Source organism: Brassica napus, unplaced genomic scaffold (genome assembly GCF_020379485.1).
Source record: "Brassica napus cultivar Da-Ae unplaced genomic scaffold, Da-Ae ScsIHWf_2968;HRSCAF=3754, whole genome shotgun sequence".
Taxonomy (NCBI): Eukaryota; Viridiplantae; Streptophyta; class Magnoliopsida; order Brassicales; family Brassicaceae; genus Brassica; species Brassica napus.
This window is the reverse complement of record NW_026016216.1, coordinates 1-21,274: the sequence shown is the minus strand read 5'-3', so window position 1 is coordinate 21,274 and position 21,274 is coordinate 1. Positions and strand designations below refer to the sequence as shown.

At 33.1% G+C, this 21,274-nt stretch overlaps 1 non-coding gene and 2 pseudogenes across 1 annotated transcript; 2 read left to right on the top strand and 1 right to left on the bottom strand.

Annotated features, from left to right (window-relative positions):
• Positions 1-8,274: 8,274 nt before the first annotated feature.
• On the bottom strand, positions 8,275-8,348 carry TRNAW-CCA. Its single transcript has one exon. It is a non-coding gene; the product is annotated as a tRNA-Trp (tRNA).
• A 5,468-nt stretch (positions 8,349-13,816) lies between these two features.
• Positions 13,817-18,641, top strand: LOC125602757 (annotated as a pseudogene).
• Positions 18,642-18,915: 274 nt separating this feature from the next.
• Positions 18,916-20,924, top strand: LOC125602759 (annotated as a pseudogene).
• The last annotated feature ends 350 nt before the right edge of the window (positions 20,925-21,274 follow it).

The following is a 21,274-nucleotide window of genomic DNA, read 5'->3' as shown; positions in this document are numbered from 1 at the left end:
GTTTATGGGGGGTAGTATGGGATCCGTAGTAGGCGAAAAAATAACTCGTTTGATCGAGTATGCTACCAATCAATGTTTACCTCTTATTTTAGTGTGTTCTTCCGGAGGAGCACGAATGCAAGAAGGAAGTTTAAGTTTGATGCAAATGGCTAAAATTTCTTCGGTTTTATGTGATTATCAATCAAGTAAAGTTATTCTATATATCAATTCTTACATCTCCTACTACCGGTGGGGTGACAGCAAGTTTTGGTATGTTGGGGGATATCATTATTGCCGAACCCTATGCCTATATTGCATTTGCGGGTAAAAGAGTAATTGAACAAACATTGAAAAAAGCCGTGCCTGAAGGTTCACAAGCAGCTGAATCTTTATTACGTAAGGGCTTATTGGATGCAATTGTACCACGTAATCCTTTAAAAGGTGTTGTGAGTGAGTTATTTCAGCTCCATGCTTTTTTTCCTTTGAACAAAAATGAAATCAAATAAAACAGTTAGTTTATCATAATTAAACGAAAACCCTGAAAAATTCATTTTTCTTTAGAATCATTTTTTTATCGATATTCTTGTTTACTACTCAGTAAACCTTTATCAACAAGATAAAAGTGAATTTTTGCTTTCGGGAAGTTCAAATTCGACTAGAAAAATAAAACAAAGTTTTTTTCCTCTCTTGCTTGCATATGGATAGATAATTCAAATAGAGATATAGATCTATAGAGAGTCTTGCATCGTTTTGCATTTCCCGAAAATTCCCTGTTGGTGGATCAGATTCCAATCAATTTTGTATAAAATTTTAATGGAATAAAATTTTTTCTTTATTAATGACTATTAGAAGACAAAAAGAACAAAAAGAATAATAAATCTAACAGGGAGATTATGATAATACATCTATTTTATTTTGAAAGATTAATAAGTCCATTTATTTAGTTTGGCATTTCTTGTACCTATTTTTTTATTCTATTTCTAGTAGGTTCTATTATTTCTATTAGGTTGTATATTAGTATTCGATATATATTTACTTAAAGATACTTAGTATAATTATATAATATATATAATAGAAATAATAAAACTACAAGATATTCTAAGATATCTTTAGAATTCAGAATATAACAATAACAGGTACAAATATTAAATTGAGGTACCCCATTTTATGACAACTTTCAACAACTTACCCTCTATTTTTGTGCCTTTAGTAGGCCTAGTCTTTCCGGCACTTGCAATGGCTTCTTTATTTCTTCATATTCAAAAAAATAAGATTTTTTAGATCGGATGAGACCGAATCGTATAACTCCCCTTTTTATTTTAAAAACTTCGATTTGATAAGACCCATTTGGTAGAATATTGTATAACACATAGATTCCTACAAACATAACTAAAAAAGTTTTTATGCATGTGTAAACGTATTATATGGGGTAACTCAATTTGCGCTCTTTTGAAAAAATGGATCATCGTCGGACCGCTGGATGAAATTCAAGTCAATGTATTTATTTGTATGTATATAGTTATAGGGGATCATATAAAGGAAGGAGATTTTATTATTTTAGATATAAACAATTATATAAATTATTCCTAAAGTAAAGGTTCACAACAAAATAGTTATAGTTGATGAGAGTTACTTTGAAAACAAAAAAAGGAAAGTCATATTTTCTCAATTCCAAAAAATTGTATAACTGGATCTAATATATATGAGTTGGCGATCAGAATCTCTATGGATAGAATTTATAACGGGGTCTCGAAAAACAAGTAATTTCTGCTGGGCCTTTATCCTATTTTTAGGTTCATTGGGATTCTTATTGGTTGGAACTTCCAGTTATCTTGGTAAAAATTTTATATCGTTAGTTGCATCTCAGGAAATCCTTTTTTTTCCACAAGGGATTGTGATGTCTTTCTATGGGATCGCGGGTCTCTTTATTAGTTGCTATTTGTGGTGCACTATTTTGTGGAATGTGGGTAGTGGTTATGATCTTTTCGACCGAAAAGAAGGGATAGTACGGATTTTTCGTTGGGGATTTCCTGGAAAAAGCCGTCGCATCTTTTTACGATTCCTTATGAAAGATATTCAGTCGATCAGAATCGAAGTTAAAGAGGGTGTTTCTGCCCGGCGTGTCCTTTATATGGAAATTAGAGGTCAAGGGGCTATTCCTTTAATTCGTACTGATGAGAATTTTACTACACGAGAAATTGAGCAAAAAGCTGCTGAATTGGCTTACTTCTTGCGTGTACCAATTGAAGTATTTTGAAATGAATTCATTTTTAAAGTTTAAAGACTAAATCCTTTGGCAGTAGGAAGAAAAAACGAAAGAATTGCTTTCTTTTTTTTCAATTGAACATTCATCTATTCTTTTATGCTCGTTTTTTTTTATATATTTGATAGAAAAGAAAGGGAGTTTATTCGTCTCGAAAATAGAATCATATTTTTTATTTTAAAATTCAAAAAAGTTCTTTTAGTATTGATCGAAAAAAGGGGGAATAACATCCTGGAAATACAATTTTTTCTTTATTCAAATTGTAAGTGTATTCTGAGTCTATTTCTGTATTCTTTCTAGATTCAAAGCAAAGACTAAGTATTGAATCAAAAGAAAAAGAGAAAAGGGATTATAGGCTCAATACATTCTATTTGAATTAGAATAGAAACTCATGCTCGATAGAAATAGTAGATCTAATAGAATCCACAAATGCGGTAGGTTCATTAACAATTCACAGATTCAAAATGGCAAAAAGAAAGCATTCATTCCTTTTTTTTATTTTACATCTATAGTCTTTTTGCCCTGGTTGATCTCTCTCTGCTGTAATAAAAGTTTGAAAACTTGGATTACTAATTGGTGGAATACTAGACAATGCGAAACTTTCTTGAATGATATTCAAGAAAAAAGTGTTCTAGAAAAATTCATACAATTAGAGGAACTATTCCAGCTGGATGAAATGATAAAGGAATACCCAGAAACCGATTTACAACAATTTCGTCTAGGAATCCACAAAGAAACGATCCAATTCATCAAAATACACAATGAGTATCGTATCCATACAATCTTGCACTTCTCGACAAATCTAATATCTTTCGTTATTCTAAGTGGTTATTCCTTTTGGGGTAAGGAAAAGCTTTTTATTCTCAATTCTTGGGTTCAAGAATTCCTATATAATTTAAGTGATACAATTAAAGCTTTTTCGATTCTTTTATTAACTGATTTATGTATCGGATTCCATTCGCCTCACGGTTGGGAACTAATGATTGGTTATATTTACAAAGATTTTGGGTTTGCTCATTATGAGCAAATTTTATCTGGTCTAGTTTCTACCTTTCCAGTCATTCTTGATACAATTTTTAAATATTGGATCTTTCGTTATTTAAATCGTGTATCTCCGTCACTTGTAGTGATTTATCATGCAATAAATGACTAAAAAACGATTCACTGATCCAATTCTACTCTTTCTTACTTTATACATCATAACCAAATCAAAGTCGTATTTACTTTACTCTTTTTTACCCACGAGGGATTCCTTGTATATTTCAAAAAAATTTATTTTTTCAGTAAATGTAAATAGCAGAATTGTGGCTAGGGAAGTATATTATCGACCTACCTAACTTTATTGTAGAAATTTTCGGGATAAACGATTGGACCATGCAAACTAGAAATACCTTTTCTTGGATAAGGGAAGAGATTACTCGCTCCATATCTGTCTCACTCATGATATATATAATAACTTGGGCATCCATTTCAAGTGCATATCCAATTTTTGCCCAGCAGAATTATGAAAATCCACGAGAGGCAACTGGGCGTATTGTATGTGCCAATTGCCATTTAGCTAGTAAGCCCGTGGATATTGAGGTTCCACAAGCGGTACTTCCTGATACTGTATTTGAAGCAGTTGTTAAAATTCCTTATGATATGCAGCTAAAACAAGTTCTAGCTAATGGTAAAAAAGGAGCTTTGAATGTGGGAGCTGTTCTTATTTTACCGGAGGGGTTTGAATTAGCCCCCCCCGATCGTATTTCACCCGAGATGAAAGAAAAGATAGGAAATCTGTCTTTTCAGAATTATCGCCCCAATAAAAAAAATATTCTTGTGATAGGTCCTGTTCCTGGTCAAAAATATAGTGAAATAACCTTTCCTATTCTTGCCCCAGACCCTGCTACTAATAAAGATGTTCACTTCTTAAAATATCCTATATACGTAGGTGGAAATAGGGGAAGGGGTCAGATTTATCCTGATGGTAGCAAAAGTAACAATACAGTTTATAATGCTACGGCAGGAGGGATAATAAGTAAAATTTTACGAAAAGAAAAAGGGGGATACGAAATAACCATAGTGGATGCATCGAATGAACGCCAAGTAATTGATATTATCCCTCGAGGCCTAGAACTTCTTGTTTCAGAGGGCGAATCCATTAAACTCGATCAACCATTAACAAGCAATCCTAATGTGGGTGGGTTTGGTCAGGGGGATGCGGAAATAGTACTTCAAGATCCATTACGTGTCCAAGGCCTTTTGTTCTTCTTAGGATCTGTTGTTTTGGCACAAATCTTTTTGGTTCTTAAAAAGAAACAGTTTGAGAAGGTTCAATTATCCGAAATGAATTTTTAGATCTGTCTATTTCGCCTTATCAAATTCGTAAAAAAGAAAGAACAAAAAAAATTATCAAAAGCCTTTTTGCCTCTCTTTAGACTTTCGATTTCGACCAGGTGTCAGGAATTACTTGTCTGATAGTCCTAATCCTAGTATGTATATTAAGAAGAATTCACTTTACCCCCCTTTTCTTTATTTTTCAATACAAATTTGTATTGAAAAATGGGAGGGGGTGTGATGTAACTCTGTCGTTAGTGACCAATTGAAATTGATAGAATGTATCAATAATCAAGAGTTTTTTTCTAATGTAATTTAGAATGGAAAAATTTGACTAGATACTAAAATAAGGAAAGCAAGCGTAGAAAAAAGGGAACTAGAAATTGGCGAAATAACAAATTTTAGGGACTATAGGGAGTATTACTTGTCTTGCGAGTCTTCGACACAAGAAAAGGAATTTTAGACATCCTTTTCTTGTGTCGATCTTGTCATTCTTAATTGCATTCGTTAAAAAATCCTATTCTTAGTTTACATATATATTACTGTTTCTATATATATAAGGTTTTAATATATCTATATTAATATATATCGTATATATAATTATTAATTAATAGTATTAATAATAGTTACTTTTTGTAGTTTTATTTATTTTCATTTCAAGTTTGATGAAATACTAAAAAATAAGAAAAAACTTCTATTAGTATAGAGTATAGACAAAATTTTAATGATAGATCTAATGATAAAAAATATTGTGTCAGTCGGGAAAGCAGAAAAATAAAATTAAGTGACCCCCCCCCCTTTTTTTCGATCTTTGAAAGGTTAATAATAAATACTATATGCTCCTAACCTACTAATCTAATTAAGTTCATTTTTCAAAAACACGATAAAAATTGTTCTGATTATTAGCAGTTCAACGGGACCCCCTCGAATCAGACAAAGAAGGAAGAGTTGGGCCCCGTTGAGTTCTTATGTTTTCACGTCTATAACTCAGTTCATCCAATTTCTACAGGGATGAACCTAATCCTGAATATGAACCATAAAAGAAAATACCTATTAAACCGATCACAAGAATACCAGCTACAGTACCTATTACCCAAAGAGGAATCCTTCCAGTAGTATCAGCCATTTATCCTGCTTCCCTCCACATTTCATCGAGTGGTCATGCTAGAAACATAAACAGTCAGAGATAATTATGATATATAATCCATCCGAATGGGATAAGAAAACGAATGGGATAAGAAAATTACTACTCTTTGTTTTTTATTTTATTATTCTACGCTCTTTTCTTAATTTTACTTAATTTTAATTGAAGAAATAATTTGAAAATAAAACAGCAAGTACAAAAATGAGTAATAACCCCCAATAGAGACTGGTACGATTTAATTCAACATTTTGTTCGTTCGGATTTGATTGTGTCATAGCTCTATAAATAATTGAATTCGGTTTATCGTTGGATGAACTGCATTGCTGATATTGACCCCAAAAAAGAAACGGTAGGTACAGCTAGTCCATGAACAGCCAACCAGCGCACTGTAAAAATTGGATAGGTCCTATCTATAGTCATTGGGTCCTCCTAAAAAGATCTACTAAATTCGTCGAGTTGTTCCAAAGAATCAAAACGGCCTGTTATTAATGGAATGCCCTGTCGGCTCTCTGTAAAATACTCGTTTGGACGAGGGCTCCCAAACACATCGTAAGCTAAACCGGTGCTGACGAATAACCAGCCCGCAATGAATAGGGAAGGTATAGTAATGCTATGAATGACCCAGTATCGAATACTGGTAATAATATCAGCAAAAGAACGTTCTCCTGTGCTTCCAGACATACTGAACTCCAGATATTCTTGTAGGGAATCGATTCTGTAAAAGATGAATCAGTAAATTCAAATTCACTGAGATTACATCTTTGTGAGATCGTCAATAAAGTACCAAGGGTATTTTTAGAGTCTACCGAATCAGTATAGCTATCCTTCTTCTGACACAGCAACGCAATTTGAATTAGTATAGAACTGAAGTGTTAGATAATTTATTTCGTTTTTTTTTTTGCTTGTCGATGTATAACCATGTTCCACTTCTTCAAATTCCTGTATCTGTAATCTATAGGGGCTTTGATCCTTTATTTGTTTTGGACTAGAAAATAAACTAAAGATTAGATAAAATGAAAATTCAAGAGGGTGGTTTCTAATTCTAATAATTCATTAAGGAAATTCTCATATTGTCCCAAGTCAATTGAATCCAAAACCCATCAATTTCATTTTTGTTGCATATGCATAATTGTAGAAGATATTTTTTTGTAATGATAATGTGACCCCCCCCCGTTTTTGCTTTTTATTTCATTTTATTTTAAGGAATTAATTTCCAGTAACAAGAAAAGGAAGAATAGTTTTGGATCAATTCAAAAGAACAACAAATAATAAAAAATAATAATACTAAATCTTTGGAATGCGTGCATTGTTTTGTTGTATTCAATTTAAAGGTTTTTTCTTTCTTTAACTAACTACAAAGATGATGGGTTTTTCACTCTATTTTCTATATAATATCGAAAGAAAAAAACCTAAAACCTAGAAAGGAAACGATAATAGAAATTGCTAATTACAAGTTTTAAAAATCTAGTTAAAATAAATAACTCTTTTTTTGACTGATCTCGTTCTCCGTGTAGGATACTGCTTTTTGGTTTAATTTCATAGATTAAATGAAGAAAACTGCTCTACTATATTAATCTACTTTATTCAAAATTGAATTTATTTCAATTTGAATAAATGTAGAAGGGGGCATATTCTAGGTTCTAAGGTCACTTAAAAAAAAAAGAATCAAACAACTTTTTTAAAAATTTTTACATGTTTATTCAAAAAAAGTTCTATGTTTTAACTGAAGTTATATAATAGAGTTATTTTTTTATGTATTATTTTTTCTTATTAATTTCTTAAAGAGTTTTTCAATGAATCAGTTACGTGAATTCTGAATCCTGAGATGGTGCAGATGCCAAAGACGATGAATTTCGTTTTTTCTTTTTCTCTATTTTTGTTCATACCACCGATAATGCTTGATAACTCACAAATTTTCAATTTAATTTTTTGATTCTTGGAACTAGTATTTGTATCTATCTTTACTTTAAAAAATTTTTTTATTGAAACTTCGGGAAGTACTTTAGAAACATATGTATAAAAAAACATATTTTATTGAGTCCCTTCATGCCTACTATAACTAGTTATTTCGGTTTTCTACTAGCAGCTTTAACTATAACCTCAGTTCTATTTATTGGTCTAAGCAAAATACGACTTATTTGAAATTAATTGAATGAATCTTTTTTGATCAAAAAAGATTTATATGGTATTTCATATGTTCGATAGTTCCTTACCGTGTTAATTACCCAATTTTGGTCATTGAGATTCGTCGGCAATACAGATTAAGAGCTAGGAATAGATAGTACCTCTCTTTTCTCCCTTTCAAAAATGAAAACAAAATAAAATTGAAATGATTGAAGTTTCTTTATTTGGAATCGTCTTAGGTCTAATTCCTATTACTTTGGCTGGATTATTCGTAACTGCTTATTTACAATACAGACGTGGTGATCAGTTGGACTTTTGATTAATTAACATCTCTTTTTTTTGACTGACCTCCTTCTTGCTTTCATATGCGGGAGGTCGAATTCAGATTGCTGCTCAATTATTTGCGAACAGTGGAATTTTGACACAATCTAATAAACAAGAGTGACATCACGCTCTGTAGGATTTGAACCTACGACATTGGGTTTTGGAGACCCACGTTCTACCGAACTGAACTAAGAGCGCTTTTCTTGTTTTTTATAAAAAAACGAAAAGGCTAGAAAGAGGACATTCTTTAACTCGAATCGATTTTGTACGTATATACTATATCATAGTATATCATAAAATTCAGAATTATATGTATGTCCAATTTTATTAAAAAAAGATAAATCTAAAATGGATTCCTCGTTACTGCTCTTCTGAGCAGTAATTAGGTAGGGATGACAGGATTTGAACCCGTGACATTTTGTACCCAAAACAAACGCGCTACCAAGCTGCGCTACATCCCTTTCGATTGGTTTACAGTGTCATTGTAAACAATTCCTATCTTGTTTTCCACATCCTTCTTTTTTTTTTGTTTCATATCAGATAACAAACATATATATAAGTATAATTAAAAAATTACTTTTTTTAGGCAAATCCTATCAATTTCAAATTTACATAAAAAGGCGTTTCCATTTGAAAATGGAATCTATAAGATCGTTCTAGTAGACAATATTTCAATTCTAATTTTGAAAATGGGGGGTTACATATACAAATACAAGAACTTCTTAACTACATGTACATCTATAGTTATATATATTACTATATATATTGTAATACAATAAAGAAGAAAGAAGGAGGATTTCAAATGCGAGATCTAAAAACATATCTTTCCGTAGCACCGGTACTAAGTACTCTATGGTTCGTTTCGTTAGCAGGTTTATTAATAGAGATTAATCGTTTATTTCCAGATGCATTAACATTTCCCTTTTTTTAATTCTAGTTATTAACATCAGAAAGGATAAAAAAATTTAGAGATACGATCAACGATCGGGGAATAACCCCCCCTTTTTTTTCTAATTCTAAAAAAAGAATTAGAAAAAAAAAGGGGGGCCGAAAGGTCATAAAAACGAGGGTTCAGGATCCAATTAAAAAAAAAGTGTTGCTAGGGAAAGAGTATCCTACGAGATACTTAAAAAAATACTGTACAAAGATTTGAAATATAGTTTTCAAAAAATCATTATATTACTTATTATTTTCTTTTTATTTAATTACTAATTAATATTCATTGCAACGAAATATTTAAGACATTTTTTTGAGTTAATTAACAGCTTCTATTTTTTTTGTTCTTGTTCTTTATGGACCCTAAAATTAAAATAGAAGATTGGGGGTGAATCATAAATCCAAAGGAGGTTTCATGGCCAAAGGTAAAGATGTTCGAGTAACAATTATTTTGGAATGTACCAGTTGTGTTCGAAATGATATTAAGAAAGAATCGGCTGGAATTTCCAGATATATTACTCAAAAGAATCGGCATAACACTCCTAGTCGATTGGAATTGAGAAAATTCTGTCCCTATTGTTATAAACATACAATTCATGGGGAAATTAAGAAATAGATAAAATTGAGTGCTTGTATGTCAAATTTTATTTTAAGAACAGGAATAATGAGAGTATCTACGTATTATTACATATATATAAATATAAACAAATAAAATAATAGAAAGAAATCAAATCCTATATTCTTAATTCTATATAGAAACTCTATCCTATATAGAAATAGCAATCGTTTTTATTTTGATCCGATCAAAAATAGGATTTTATAGGTAAGGAATAAAAAATTATGAATAAATCTAAGCGACCTTTTACTAAATCCAAGCGATCTTTTCGTCGGCGTTTGCCCCCGATCCAATCGGGGGATCGAATTGATTATAGAAACATGAGTTTAATTAGTCGATTTATTAGTGAACAAGGAAAAATATTATCTAGACGGGTGAATAGAGTAACTTTAAAACAACAACGATTAATTACTATTGCTATAAAACAAGCTCGTATTTTATCTTTGTTACCTTTTCTTAATAATCAGAAACAATTTGAAAGAAGTGAGTCGACCCCTAGAACTACTAGCCTTAGAACCAGAAAAAAATAGACTTATTCTTCAATTGAATAACTAATCTGAAGGAATTAAAAAAGAGGTTAATATTTTGTTCGACAAATCCAATCAAGAATCAAAATTTGATTGTTACGTCTGTTTCTGTCATAAAAAAAAAAAAAAAAGAAAAGAATCGTCGAAAAGAAAAAGAATAAGTCTTTTTTTAGCGACTATATACCCTCGTTTTGTTTTGACGACTTTTTTTATAATACTAATTTCTACTCTACCCTCCCCGAGCTTATTCTACTTAAGAACTCTATTTCAAATATTTTAGTGGATTTCTTCCAATCCCCTCATTTTTTGATCTCATTTGAAATCGTATAAAGACAACTCCTATTTAATAGAGCTATTTGTGCAAGTATTTTTCGATTAAGAAGTAATTGCTTCTTGTACAGATTGTGTATGAATCGGTTATAACTATAGAATACCTCCGTTTCGTGAATTACGGCATTTATTCGAGTGATCCATAAACGACGAAAATCTCTTTTTCTTTTACCCCTATCCCGACGAGCCGAAACTAAAGCTCTTATTCTCTGTTGAGTCATAGTTCGTGTAAGTCGTGAATGAGCCCCTTGAAAGCTTGATGCAAATAAACGAAGTTTTGTTCTACGCCTCCGAGCTATATATCCGCGTTTAATTCTAGTCATTGAATAAATCAAACTTTGATGAATAACTAATTCTTTTTTTAGTTTTAGTTATTCTTTTCCCCTTTACTAGTCATTAATAACCAAACGAATTATTCCAATGTATAAAAAAAAATTCCAATGGCTTTTGCTACTCTAACCTTCCCCACCACTATTTTTGGCTAGGTATTTTCCTTTGCTTTGAAAGGATAAATTGCCTTGGTACTTGATATAAAAAAAATAGAATAACTACAAAAAGTAGTAAATAGAAATGGATAAATAGTGGGTTCCTTCGTTTCTATGGTTACTTCTAAAACGGTGAGGTCCTCTCTATACACCGGAGCTCCTTCTTTTAATTAATCAATACTATTGGTAACTTGTACAATTCACATTCTTTGGCTCTACCCCATTAATATTCCAGTAATAGATCTTTCACAATGAGATCCACTTTATACAGTAACGGTATTTTATTTTAAAATTGATTTGGTCATTTACCCTGTTAGTCCGTTTTTTCTTTCAAGAGTGGAATCTTTTTAATAAAAAATGGGATTTCCCCCGCTTAATTGATAACCATTTGTTATCATTGGGGGTTTTCTAAAAAATGGAGTTGATTGGATTTGCACCAATGTAAACCATAAGTTTCAGACACAATAGAAGATATGAATGATCTATCTTTTTGAAATAATGAATCGAGTTCCTCCATTCTATTTTATTAACAGGTACTGATCCTTGATATTTCAAAAAGAATTTCCTTTTTGTGTTTCAGTCTATGATCTAAACGAGTCGCACATACACCCGAGTACATGTTCCTCGTCGCTGAGGGCATCCCCGAAGCGCTGGGGATTTTGTGACATTTCGGATTGGCTGTCTTGTATTTCTAATAAGTTGTTTAATGGTTGGCATACGGAATCATATAAATAATGGGCTGGTTTAGATGGGTTCTAACCGGCTAATTCTGAATTACTTCTCTTCAAGATTCTCTTCAATATAAAAAATATATTGAAGAGAATATGAAACTAAACCTTTAATCTAAAAAGATATAAAATTAGCAGTGGTAGATTTGCATGAAATCGCTCCTATTTTTATTGAACCGCTACAAGATCAACAATGCCATGAGCTTGGGCTTCTGTTGCTGACATAAAAACATCCCTTTCCATGTCTTCGGATACAACCCATATAGGTTTGCCCGTTCTTTGTACATAAACCCTTGTGATGGTTTCGCGAAGTTTTAGTAGTTCTTCCGCTTCCAAGATAACTTCTCCCGTTTGTGCCTCATAAAACGAACTAGCGGGTTGATGGATCATTACCCTGATGATATAATAGAAAAGCTTTTTCTATTTCGCAGAATGAGGCGAGATAACCAAAAAAACAGAGAAATTTGAATAACCGTACAGGCTTTTTTTGTGCGTTGCATACGGCTCTAGAATGGAATTTACGTTTTTGACCTTTCCTTTCGGCGAAAGAAAACAAAATATAGGTTCTATTATACGCGGATCCATAAATGATCCAATTACCATCCTTCTTTTTTGTTTTGTAGGAGTTAAAAAAATACTATGATGGTTCCGTTGCTTTATATATCATTTTTTTTGATCCGTCTATGATTCAGCAATCCCAAAGTGTCTTTTTTTTTGTTTTTGTAAATAAGCTTCCGGTGTGAAAACAAAGTTTGTGACGCTGGGATGTGCCCGAATAGGGAAGATATCATTTTAAATACCCCTTTCTTATCCCATACTACTCTTTCAATATATAATCTAATTTTTTTAATCTAAAAAATTTCATATCGAATTCGAAGTGCCATGCTATTATTACTTAACTAATTCATATTTCCGAGGGCGAAGGCATAGTATTTTTTCTCTAAAATAAAAAAACTCATTGGCGCCAAGCGTGAGGGAATGCTATACGTTTGGTAATTTCTCCTCCGACTAGGATAAAGGATGCTATTGAAGCGGCCAATCCCATGCATATTGTCTGTACATCGGGTCGCACAAATTGCATAGTATCATAAATAGCCATTCCAGATATTACCCATCCACCAGGAGAGTTTATAAACAAATAAAGATCTTTGGTATCCTTTTCTATACTGAGATATATCATAAGACTAATAAGTTGATTCGAGATTTCGGTATCAACCTCTTGGCCTAAAAAAAACAATCTTTCTCGATAAAGTCGGTTGATTAGGATAAAATTTTATTCCTTAGGAGCCGTACAGGCACCTTTTGATGCATACGGTTCAACAAAAATTGTTAAAAAATCAATGTGTCGATTCCAACCCCCCCTTTTTTTTCAGAGAAGGCTTTTCTTTCTAACTTAATAAGGGAAGGGCTTGCTTCCCTTTTAAAAGTAAAAGAAAAAATAAATAAGTTTTGGCCCCTTTTATTTATTAGATATTATAATCCTAATAATAAAATAATAAAACGATTGATTAGGCCTGTCAGACTAACTTGATTCATTGATATTTTTTTTTCATCGAGATTCAGTTGAAATGGGGATGGTTTTTTCTTGTTCCTGAATGGGCTTCTTCCTTTTTTTATTCCGTTTTTTAGGTTTATGCTCTACTCCGAGTAAAAGGAAAAATTTGCCCGATTTTGATTTGCACATATAGGACAAATGAACCAAATACCGCGTCTTTTTTTTTTTACTACTCCTTCTTTTTTTTTCAATTCATTTCTTTCACATGTCTTCTGTCAAATAGTCAATAAATTTTTAATTATATTATTTTATTTGATCAACAGTTTTAGATCACCCTGTTTCAATTTTTTGTATTTTTTTTATTTTTTAATAGAATTTTTATCATAATTTTGATATCATATTCATATCATATTAAGTAGTAATTATAAAAATATTATATATTAATTATCAATTGGATTTTTGCTAAACGGAGCCTGGATACTTAATTTTATTAGTCCGATCACGTAAACCATAAAAAATTTTTGATAATCTAATATCAATCTAAATACTCCCTGCATTTAATTCTAATTTATTTTTTGCGCTTCGCGTTACAAATTTTTGATAATTCAATCAATCTTTTTGAGCGAAACAGAGGATATCTCGATCGAGGGAGAAAATGGGGAAATCCCATATAGCCCAATATATCTGACAAGTCGCACTATATGTCAACCCAAGATGTATCTCCTTCTCCAGGACTTCGAAAAGGTACTTTTGGAACGCCAATAGGCATGAAATGAAAAAAAAAGAGAATGAAGTTCTCTATTTCACTTTGATGTGGAAACGTAAGACTGGGGTTTCATTTTTTTTTATCATATTATCCTTTTTTCCTACTTTATTAATATTAATCATATTTAAATTAATCATATTTAATACAGAAGTTGAATAAGCTAAAATAAAATATAAAATAAAAGTAAAGTAAGAGAGAATGAATAAAAATTAAAGGAAACTTTTTACGAACGGGCTTCTGAACAACAATAGCTATCTTGGTTCATATAACATAGGATTCACCCCCATTGCGTATTGGTACTTATCGGATATAGAATAGATCCGCTTCCCTTTTTTCCTATGAATCGAATTGTTCCATTATTACTAACAGAATAGAACAAATATTAATCCTTTCTCCGAAATAATTACCTAAAAAGGGGGGTCCGTAACATAGTTTTTTCCAATGCAATAAAGTTACATAGTGTCTATTTTTCATTGATAAAGGGGTATTTCCATGGGTTTGCCTTGGTATCGTGTTCATACTGTTGTATTGAATGATCCCGGTCGTTTGCTTTCGGTTCATATAATGCATACTGCTCTGGTTGCTGGTTGGGCCGGTTCCATGGCTCTATATGAATTAGCTGTTTTTGATCCCTCCGACCCTGTTCTTGATCCAATGTGGAGACAAGGTATGTTCGTTATACCTTTCATGACTCGTTTAGGAATAACCAATTCATGGGGCGGTTGGAATATTACAGGAGGGACTATAACGAATCCGGGTCTTTGGAGTTACGAAGGGGTAGCCGCAGCACATATCGTGTTTTCTGGCTTGTGCTTCTTGGCAGCTATTTGGCATTGGGTATATTGGGATCTAGAAATTTTTTGTGATGAACGTACAGGAAAACCTTCTTTGGATTTGCCCAAGATTTTTGGAATTCATTTATTTCTTTCAGGAGTGGCTTGCTTTGGTTTTGGCGCATTTCATGTAACAGGATTATATGGTCCTGGAATATGGGTATCCGACCCTTATGGACTAACCGGAAAGGTCCAACCCGTAAATCCGGCGTGGGGCGTGGAGGGTTTTGACCCTTTTGTTCCGGGAGGAATAGCCTCTCATCATATTGCAGCAGGGACGTTGGGTATATTAGCGGGCTTATTCCATCTTAGTGTTCGTCCGCCTCAACGTCTATACAAAGGATTACGTATGGGAAATATTGAAACCGTCCTTTCCAGTAGTATTGCTGCTGTCTTTTTTGCAGCTTTTATTGTTGCTGGAACTATGTGGTATGGTTCTGCAACTACTCCCATCGAATTATTTGGTCCTACTCGTTATCAATGGGATCAGGGATACTTTCAACAAGAAATATATCGAAGAGTTAGTGCCGGACTAGCTGAAAATCAAAGTGTATCAGAAGCTTGGTCTAAAATTCCTGAAAAATTAGCTTTTTATGATTATATTGGTAATAATCCAGCAAAAGGGGGATTATTCCGAGCGGGTTCAATGGACAATGGGGATGGAATAGCTGTTGGATGGTTAGGACACCCCGTCTTTAGAAATAAAGAAGGGCGTGAACTTTTTGTACGCCGTATGCCTACTTTTTTTGAAACATTTCCGGTTGTTTTGGTAGACGGAGACGGAATTGTTAGAGCCGACGTCCCGTTTAGAAGGGCAGAATCTAAATATAGTGTCGAACAAGTAGGTGTAACTGTTGAGTTTTATGGTGGTGAACTCAATGGAGTAAGTTATAGTGATCCCGCAACTGTGAAAAAATATGCTAGACGGGCTCAATTGGGTGAGATTTTTGAATTAGATCGTGCTACTTTGAAATCCGATGGTGTTTTTCGTAGCAGTCCAAGAGGTTGGTTTACTTTTGGGCATGCTTCGTTTGCTCTACTTTTCTTCTTTGGACACATTTGGCATGGTTCTAGAACCCTCTTCAGAGATGTTTTTGCTGGTATTGATCCAGATTTGGATGCTCAGGTGGAATTTGGGGCATTCCAAAACTTGGAGATCCAACTACAAAAAGACAAGCAGTCTGATGCAACATTGCTTTTTTCTTTTAGTTTCTGTTTGCGATTTTTTTGATTTCATTTAATAGGTAGGGTACTGTAGGAATCTTGATTTAAATCGCTGCCGTTTCTTTGACTCTTTTTTGTTCTTTATCCGGAGGTATACTCCTTCAGTAAACATAAACAAAACAGGTATGAAAGCTATAATTGTAAACCACGATCAAATTTATGGAAGCATTGGTTTATACATTTCTCTTAGTATCGACTTTAGGGATCATTTTTTTCGCTATTTTTTTTCGGGAACCGCCTACAATTTCAACTAAAAAATGAAATAATTTTTCATTCTCTTCATTGACGTAATCAGCCTCCAACTATTTGGAGGCTGATTACGTCAACTAGTCCCCGTGTTCCTCGAATGGATCTCTTAGTTGTTGAGAGGGTTGCCCAAAGGCAGTATATAGAGCATACCCAGTAAAACTTACAAGTAACCCAGATATAAAGATGGCGACTAGAGTTGCTGTTTCCATTATTATATAATTGAAAGACCACAATGGATCTATGCTAAGATCGTTTATTTACAACGGAATGGTATACAAAGTCAACAGATCGTAATGAATACAAAATAAGATTTATGGCTACACAAACTGTTGAAGATAGTTCTAGATCTGGTCCAAGAAGCACTACTGTAGGGAAGTTATTGAAACCGTTGAATTCTGAATATGGTAAAGTAGCTCCTGGATGGGGAACGACCCCTTTGATGGGTGTTGCAATGGCACTATTTGCGGTATTCCTATCTATTATTTTGGAGATTTATAATTCCTCTGTTCTACTGGATGGAATTTCAATGAATTAGACTGAGAAGAATCTTGAAGTGCTAGCTTTTTGTTCGATACAAAAAAGTAAAGTATGTAGGTCTAAAATTTTGCACCTATTCTCCTTTGGTAGTTCGACCGCGAAATTTTTTTCTGCATTGTATATTTCCGGAATATGAGTGTGTGACTTGTTAGAATTGACCCTATGGATAGTACAGAGAAGGGGGTCTGTCATCTTTATCAAGATGGTTTTATTTCGTCGGATATTCATTCGAGTATCTGGAGCACGAAATAGATCAAATAGATCACAAAGTTTTCGAACTATGATTCATACTTAATACTTAGACCTCGTAGCCGGACTTCTTTCCGTTCTATCTTATAAATTTTCATAAATCAATTTTTTTCTGCTTTTAAACTCTTATTTAGATCAAAGGACAAACGCTTCTTTGTATTTTATGTTTTTAATCATTATAGCTCTTTTTTTTTTTATTGAATAAGTGATGATCCAATGGTTCTCACTCAGTGAACTTTGGACTTTGAAGGTTTCATTGAATTATCGTGGTTTTCGTATGAATCTGAGGTTTCAATTAATAAGTAGGGTCTTAACAAGAAAATTCCTATCAATAATAAAGAAAACAAGAAGAAATCCGTATTCCCATTCCATACAAATACCAACTAAAAAAGACAATAACGGTAGGTAATCTAGAAGATTCAAGAGGCCTGTAACGATCAACACAACATAAAGACGTATGAGCTGACTTGAGTTTTTGGCATTTAACCACAAAGAAGAGCTTTCGCATTTTGACTCTTAAATAATATTGAATGAGAGAGAAGTTTAAAACTTTATATTCCATATCCGTTTCAATCAGTATTTGGGTCTTTTTTTTGTTTGAGCTGTACGAGATGAAATTCTCATATACAGTTCTTGGAGGGGGAGGAACCTTGGTTTACCTATCTCAATAAAGTTTATGATTGGTTCGAAGAACGTCTTGAGATTCAAGCGATTGCAGACGATATAACTAGTAAATATGTTCCTCCGCATGTCAACATATTTTATTGTCTAGGAGGAATTACCCTTACTTGTTTTTTAGTACAAGTAGCTACGGGATTTGCTATGACTTTTTATTACCGTCCAACTGTTACTGAGGCTTTTGCTTCTGTTCAATATATAATGACTGAAGCTAACTTTGGTTGGTTAATCCGATCAGTTCATCGATGGTCGGCAAGTATGATGGTCCTAATGATGATCCTGCACGTATTTCGTGTATACCTCACCGGTGGTTTTAAAAAACCTCGCGAATTAACTTGGGTTACTGGTGTGGTTCTGGGTGTATTGACCGCATCTTTTGGTGTAACAGGTTATTCTTTACCTTGGGATCAAATTGGCTATTGGGCAGTCAAAATTGTAACAGGTGTACCTGACGCTATTCCGGTAATAGGATCGCCTCTTGTAGAATTATTACGCGGAAGTGCTAGTGTTGGACAATCCACTTTGACTCGTTTTTATAGTTTACACACTTTTGTATTACCTCTTCTTACGGCTGTATTTATGTTAATGCATTTCTTAATGATACGTAAGCAAGGTATTTCTGGTCCCTTATAAATAATATAGATTCTAGATATTTTTAATTACTAATTTATCTTATTACTTGGTGAAGGAACAATCGTATTTTATTGCTATAAATATGGATTATTAAAAAAATAAGACATGTATTTGGATATTTCCCTTCAACTCCACAATATTGTATTATTTTTTTGACATAAAAAGTTGAAGGGAATTCTATGAAGAGAAAATGGATTATGGGAGTGTGTGACTTGAACTATTGATCGGGCCGTGCAGAAATATGACTTTATCTGCTACATTGGAATTCACAACCAAATGTGTCTTTGTTCCAACCACTGTGTAAGCCCCATACAGGGGATAGGCTGGTTCACTTGAAGAGAATCTTTTCTATGATCATAATACCCGACGATGTCGTGGATGAGTGGGCTCCGTAAAATCCAAAAATCCAGGAGATTAAGGGATGGAACATAATCAGGATTATGTTTTTAGCTATTTTTTACTAAAAAAGAGCTAAAAAATAAAAAATTAATAGTATGTAAATGCATTCATTTCCTCTGCATCGACTCGATTTCTGATACTATCGGAGTGAATACAGGATCTAATGAAGAGTAGAGGGTAGACTTCATTAGTAACAAGTAAATCCTTTGTATTTGAAAAATCTCGATATAATTTTTGAGATTAAGGATTAATTGATAAGGTATGAGACGATCCAGAAAGCACTTAATCATGATCAACTTTTAAGCTTACGTGGGTGTTGAGCATTTACCTGTAAGAATGGAATTTATGGTAATCTTTAGTTGCAATAACTTTGGAATCGGATAATTCTTTTTTTACATATTAAATACTTGTGGATAACATATATATTTTTTGTATGTATTAATTTAGTTTGGTTAATTCTTGCTCGAGCCGGATGATGAAAAATTATCATGTCCGGTTCCCTCGGGGGATGGATCCATAAGAATTCACCTATCCCAATAACAAAAAACCAGATTTGAATGATCCTGTATTACGAGCTAAATTAGCTAAAGGTATGGGTCATAATTATTACGGAGAGCCCGCATGGCCCAATGATCTTTTATATATTTTTCCAGTAGTCATTCTTGGTACCATTGCCTGTAACGTAGGCTTAGCGGTTTTAGAACCATCAATGATTGGTGAACCTGCGGATCCTTTTGCAACTCCTTTGGAAATATTACCTGAATGGTATTTCTTTCCTGTATTTCAAATACTTCGTACAGTGCCTAACAAATTATTGGGTGTTCTTTTAATGGCTTCAGTACCGGCGGGATTATTAACCGTACCCTTTTGGAAAATGTTAATAAGTTCCAAAATCCATTTCGTCGTCCAGTCGCGACAACCGTCTTTTTGATTGGCACCGTGGTGGCCCTGTGGTTAGGTATTGGAGCAACATTACCAATTGATAAATCTCTAACTTTAGGTCTTTTTTAATTAAATTTATTCAATTGTAAAATAAAAGGCGTGGGTATCTAGGGAGTAGTCATTTCAAAATGAATTCTCCCTAGATACATATCTAAATTAATTTTATTAAGTAAAATAGGTTTGACTGGAAAATCGAAATTACGTTGAAGGTTTAAAATCCATTTCAATTTTAAATTGACTTTTTAGTCAAATTTTTTTTAATGCTTTTTTTATTTTTTTTCTAAAATGTCTAATATCTTTTTACATCTTCTATGTGAAAATGTTCCATTTTGATAAGGTCTTCTTGACTGTTATTCAAAAGATCCAATAATGTATGTATATTGGACTTTTTGAGACAATTATAGATTCTGGGAGGCAATTCTAATTGGTCAATAAAATATATTGAAACGCTAGTTCTTTTTTTTTTTTTCTTAGGTTAACTAATCTATTATGAAAAGGAAAAAGGGGTAAAGTAACTTGATGTTGATTGTTCTCTAAATAGAACGTTTCTTCTTCTACATGTAGAAAAGGAATAAATAAATTAATCAAATTCCGGGAGGCTTCATGAAGTGCTTCTTTAGGAGTTAAACTTCCATTTGTCCATATTTCTAGAAAAAGAATCTCTTGTTTTTCATTCCCATTCCCATAAGAATGAATACTATGATTCGCATTTTGAACAGGCATGAATACAGCATCTATAGGATAACTTCGGTCTTCAAAGTTATTTGACATTTTTAAACTATATCCGCGATTCCTCTCGATTTTTAATCCAATACACAAATTTATTGGTTCCGTTAAGGTAGCTATATGCTGTGTATTATCAACGATTTCCACAGAGGGCGGTAAAACTATGTCTCGAGCAGTTATATATCCGGGACCTTGGACACAAATAAGCGCGTTGCGCGTTCCATATAGATTACTTTTTAATACAATCTCGTTCAAATTCATTAAAATTTCATGTACTGATTCTTGAATACCGACTATGTTAGAATAGTCATGTGGTATGTTCTCAGATTTTGCACGTGTAATACATGTTCCTTCTATTTCGCCAAGTAAAGCTCTTCGCATCGCAATGCCTATTGTGTCGGCTTGACCTTTCATAAGTGGAGACAGAATAAAGCGTCCATAATAAAGACGCTTACTGTCTCTCTTGATTCAACACACTTCCACTGTAGTGTCCGAGTAGATACTTTGACTTTCTCTCGAACCATAGTAATTTTATTTGATCAGATCATTGAATCATTTATTTCTCTTGAACCCTTTCAGCCTTTATTTAGTTCTATACACGTCGTTTTTTAGGGGTCTACACCATTATGTGGCATAGGGGTTACATCTCGTACGAAACTTAAAAGTATACCGCTTCTACGAATAGCTCGTATGCTGCTCTCTTCCTAGTCAGGGCCTTTTATCCTTACGTCAGCTCGTTGCATACCTTGATCCCTACCTCGAATAGCATTA